General features: G+C 33.6%; 1 long non-coding RNA gene across 1 annotated transcript; it reads left to right on the top strand.

Moving 5' to 3' along the window:
• The first annotated feature begins 428 nt into the window (after positions 1-428).
• LOC139871950 (uncharacterized) lies at positions 429-4,368 on the top strand. Its single transcript, XR_011766816.1, has 4 exons — positions 429-816; positions 1,252-1,539; positions 3,295-3,404; positions 3,924-4,368. It is a non-coding gene; the product is annotated as an uncharacterized lncRNA (long non-coding RNA).
• The last annotated feature ends 1,171 nt before the right edge of the window (positions 4,369-5,539 follow it).

Below are 5,539 nucleotides of genomic sequence, written 5' to 3'. Positions count from 1 at the left end.
ACGATAACATTAAAACAAAGTGTTATCATCAATAGATGAAAAAGACGAAAAATGATACAAGCGCACCAAAAGCACTGCAAGATTCGGAAACATTAATCGATCCCTAACACTAAATAAAGAGCAATAACTAACTAGACCCAAACCTTGAGCAACCAGATCATACAAACGATCCTAGACCATAAACAAATATAAGATCCAAAAAAAGAAGAAAAAAAAAAACTCACGACTAACTAAACAAAGGACATACAACACTAAAAAAAAAAAAAATCAAACCGAACACGAACTACCCGTCAAGCACTTTAACTTTCCGATTCTTTGTCTCTCTCTCTCTCTCTCTCTCTCTCTCTCTCTCTCTCTCTCTCTCATGTGTACATATATTATAAAGATAAAAAAAAAAAAAAAAAAAAAAAACTTATGGTTCTCAACAACTGTCTCACCAATGGCCACTCTTCTTTCATCTTTGTTCATCTTCTCTAGTTTTCACCAATCTCTCGCCCAAATCTCTCTCCCCATGCCATCTCTCTTTCTCTTCCAATGTATCTTTAATTTCTTCATCTATATCTCTCTCTAATCACTCTTTTTCAACTTCTTCTAGAATTAGACCATTATCAGTTTCATCATTCACAGTTGAAGCTAGTGGTTCAGAGAAGAAAAAAGTACTAATTGTTAACACAAATAGTGGTTGTCATGCAGTTAGTTATTGGTTTCTATTTTGCTAAGGAGCTTTTGAGCTCTGGTCATGATGTTACTATTCTTACTGTTGGTGATGAAGGGTCTGATAAAGATGACGAAGCCTCCATTTACTAGATTCTCTCTGTAAATTTCAATTCCATATAACGTATCTTTATTAATTATAATTGATCTTTATTGTGGTATGATTTCTGGGTCTGGTGGATTTTAATCAGTTTTATCTTAATACTGTTATATCTTTATGACAGTTTTTCCAACTACTTTTTAGCATACAATGTGAGTTTCTTTAAGTAAATTTTTGAAGCAAGCATGACTGTTGTGATTTGTGAATGTAAATCAGCTTTACATGTGGTAAAAAGAGATGCTTTATATAGTTAGAATAGTAAAAACATTGAAGAAATTACCGTAACATAGTGTCAAGATACATGGAAAAATGATATCTTCACTTGGGTAAATACTGATTTCCTGAATAAGTTAATTCAACAAGTTTTTCTCCATAAAAAAAATGAACTTTCTGTTGCATTACTAAAAATAGGTTGTGGGATACTATATATTTTGCAGGAAATTGTTGAAAGTGGCGGTAAGACAGTATGGGGGTGATGTTGGGTGCAATTTGGGACAGTTTTGAAAGGATCGAAAGTTGATGTTGTTTTAGATAACAATAGCAAAGACTTGGATACAGTGAAGTTAGTTACTTGTGATCAAATTATAGTTTACCCAAACTCAGTCACTGATCATTTTCCGATACAGTTGCAGATCGGGCAAAAAGTTAGGTGCCGGACAGTTTTTGTTCATCAGCATTGCGGGGAATCTATATAACTAACAGAAGAGACACCTCATGTCGAAGGGGTACACCCTCATTTAATTTTGACCCATTTCGACCCAAACCCTCATTTATATATATATATATATATATATATATATATATATATATATATCCGTACACCTCATGTATAATAAAAAATAATAAAAAAATGCAACACATGTTCAACATCTCCCGTGCTCACTTGATGCACTTGGACCAACACATACACCAACACGCCTTGTTATGGCTTGCTAGGTGGCGTGTTGGCCAACACACACCCATAACACGCCTTGTTAAAGAGGGTCTAAAAGAAGTGTAATTTGTTTACTTTCTTGTTTTACCCTTATTTTTTATTTCTCTTTTAATTATATCCACAGAGGAATATTCAAATGAGACCAATTTTTAAGTTGAGATTCAAGGGACCAATCAGATTGCGACACGTGGCGCGATAATCACATGTGATTGGAAAAAAAAATTAAAATTTTTTTTTTTTCGAAAAAAATAAAATTTTTTTTTTCGAAAAAAATAAAATTTCAAATTTTTTTTTTTTTTTAAATTTATTTTTTTCAATTTTTTTTTCAATCACATGTGATTAAATTTGACATGCAGTAAATCACATGTGATTGTGAATGCCAATCACATGTGATTATCGCATGTCAAATCCAATCACATGTGATTGAAAAAAAAAATTCAGTAAAATGACTAATAATGACGAATTTCACTAAATTTGTGCTAAAAACTTCAAACGCCAAGTTTTTGATCAAAACTTGATCAAATCACCGAATTAATGTCTAAAATTTTGAAGATACGATCACGAAACGCTAACAAACTTGATCAAATCACCGAATTAAAGTATGTTTCCGGTTGAAATTTTTTTAAAAAAATTGTAATTTTTTTAATCACATGTGATTGGATTTGATATGCAAAATCACATGTGATTGAGTTCCACAATCACATGTGATTGGTTTTTACAATCACATGTGATTGGATTTGACATGCTAAATTTTTAAAAAAAAAATTTCATAAAAAAAAAATTTTGGAAATTTTTTTTTTTTAAATTTCAAAAAAAAAATTTTAAAAATAAAATTTAATTTTTTTTTCCAATCACATGTGATTGTCGCGCCACATGTCGCGCTCTGATTGGTCCATTGAATTTCAAGCAAATTTTTGGTTTCAAGGGAATACAACTCTATATCCACATACATTAAGGGTATTATAATAGAACTTTACCTTTTAAATCTATCCGCATACATTAAGGGTATAATAAAATTTACCTTATTTCCTTTTTATATTCTATCAACCCAGAATGAAACACACCAAGAGTAGATAAAATCATATCTCTCAATGTTTAAAAAATAGTGTGAGACGCCATGAAAATGATATTTTCTTTTGATTTCAAAGTGGCGGAATATAGTTTACTTCAAAGGGGGTGGATATAATTAAAAGACCTTTTGCAGCACCGTGTCCATCTTCACATTTTGCAATTGCCTTCAATTCCCCATAAAATTCTTGAAATGAAATAGTAGTCTGATCAAAATAGTTCGAGCCATAATTCGATGTGTATGTTAATCGAGTAGGAACAGGAAAGCCAGCCGGCATTTCATATTTTCCGGGATCCTTAACTAGATAGCATTTACCTTTAGCGGTACAGAAACCTATAACATATAGGTCCTTGGGCCTAATGAGCAATGTAAAAAGCAGACGACCTCGTTCGGTAACTTTAATTTGTTTCAGTACTTTAGTATCTCTGTCGACTAGATTGCGACGAAATGTTTCTAAACATTGATAATAATGTTCAGCAAATTTACTCGGGCCCTCATCATCGGCACGATAGTAACCAACTTCTAAAATCGGAATCTCCTCGTCGTCATCACTACTAACTGAGCTGGTAGACCTCAAAGTTGGTAAGGTAATTTCTTGCGATTTCTTCTTTTTTCCGATTTCCTTACTTGGTTTCTTTCTGTTTATTATTACTCCATCTTTATTTGGAACCTACAATTAAAAAAAAAAAAAAAAAAAGAAGAAGTAGTTGATCACAAAAAATAATATATTATAATAATAATAGTAAGTAAATTATAATATTAATAATTAATAACAATGACTTAGAAACTTAAAAATACATATAATAATAATAATAATATACACATGAGTAACCTGAGGTGCAGAAGGTTTTGTTATCCTTGAGATTAGAAACAAAGTGAACAACGACAAGAAGAACGACATTACACAATAACAATAATAATCCCAAAATAGTGACTTGAAACTATCAGTTTTTGTTGTTGGTGTTGTTGAGAATCCGCACTGATAATGCTGTTGGGTTTTATTTAAGTTTTCCATTTATGAGGAAGCCCAAGCCCAACAAAATAGGCCCAAGATGAAGTTTGACCTGGTCAACATCTGGGGGCATTAATATGTTAATTGTTTGCAGCTGTATTTATCATGAGAGATCAGAGAGATAGATCAAGAAAAAGAGTGAAACTCCATTTCCGTCTACAATGACAGCAGGCCTGAAAAGAGACGATCCTCGGAGATCTAACCGTTGGATCTTCATCAAATTTGGGCTGTGTCTTCCTGACATCAGTGCCAAGGTTTTCAACCGTTGAATTCGTCTAAAGAGGTCTGTAACTCAAGTTACAGCAGGTCGAACAGTAGCAGAATTTTGGGTGATGTTATTACTCTTTTGTCTTTAATTTCTTCATATACTTGTTGATTATTGTTGTTCAAGAGTATGATGATGTTGTATACCTCTAGTTGATCTAGAGAAGGATTATTGTATTGCTCTCCTTGTTGATGATAGCGGAATTTAAGTGGCTTACGAGTCCCGTGGTTTTTACTCTCGATTGGGTTTTCCACGTAAAAAGTCTCGCGTGTATTGTGTGTGCTTGATTATTCGTTATTAGTTGATTTGCTACTGATTTGGGGACTGATTTGGGTTGGATTTGGTATAGCTTATTTGTTAGCATCCTCACGGTTTCATACGGGTCGGGAAAGTGTTGGTCAAACGGGTTTGTTTCCGCTTTGTAGATTATCCGTTGTGATTATTTTCCCATCAAATTGGTATCAGAGCTAGGTTATTTGATTTGACTTGTGTGAAAGATGGAAGCTAATACAAGTAAAATGATTAGTTTAAATGGTTCAAATTATCATGTTTGGAAAGGCAAGATGGAGGATCTTCTTTATGTGAAAGATTATTATTTGCCTGTTTTTACTGAGGATAAACCTGAGGAAAAATCTGATGCTCAATGGAAAATTTTGCATAGACAAGTATGTGGGTATATTCGGCAGTGGGTTGATAATAATGTTGTGAATCATATTACTGGGGAGACTGATGCTAAAGCCTTATGGAAAAAGCTTGAACAGTTATATGAACAAAAGACTGGGAATAACAAGTTGTTCTTAATTAAGCAGATGATGGCTTTGAAGTATCATGATGGGACTCCTATTACAGATCACCTAAATGCATATCAGGGTATTATAAATCAGCTTGCAGGTATGGGTATCAAGTTTGAGGATGAGATTCAGGGTCTCTGGTTACTTGGTACATTACCGGACTCTTGGGAGACTTTTAGGACATCTTTGTCCAACTCTGCACCGAATGGTACTATCACCATGGAATTGGCTAAGGGTAGTATTTTGAATGAAGAGATGAGAAGAAAGTCACAAGGTTCCTCTTCACAGTCAGATATCTTGGTCACAGAAACGCGGGAGAGAAGTCATAGTAGAGGTCAGGGTAAAAGAGGCAATCATCGTAGCAGCTCACGCAAAGGTAAATTTGCTAATGTTGAGTGTTATAATTGTCATGAAAAGGGGCACACAAAGTGGTATTGTCCAAAGTTGAAGAATGAGAAGAAAAAGGCATATGACAAGAATAAACAAAAGAAAAGTGATGGTGGTGATGATGATAAGGTTGAAGTTAACACTATTACGGATGAATTCTTTGTTTGTATTGATTATGATATGATTAATCTTACTCATGATGACACGAGTTGGATTGTTGATAGTGGTGCTACATGTCATGTTGCAATTTGTAGAGATCACTTCTCA

The sequence above is a fragment of the Rutidosis leptorrhynchoides genome, chromosome 10 (assembly GCF_046630445.1).
Source record: "Rutidosis leptorrhynchoides isolate AG116_Rl617_1_P2 chromosome 10, CSIRO_AGI_Rlap_v1, whole genome shotgun sequence".
Classification (NCBI taxonomy): domain Eukaryota; kingdom Viridiplantae; phylum Streptophyta; class Magnoliopsida; order Asterales; family Asteraceae; genus Rutidosis; species Rutidosis leptorrhynchoides.
The sequence above is the reverse complement of the archived record's forward strand: the minus strand, read 5'-3'. Positions and strand labels throughout refer to the sequence as shown.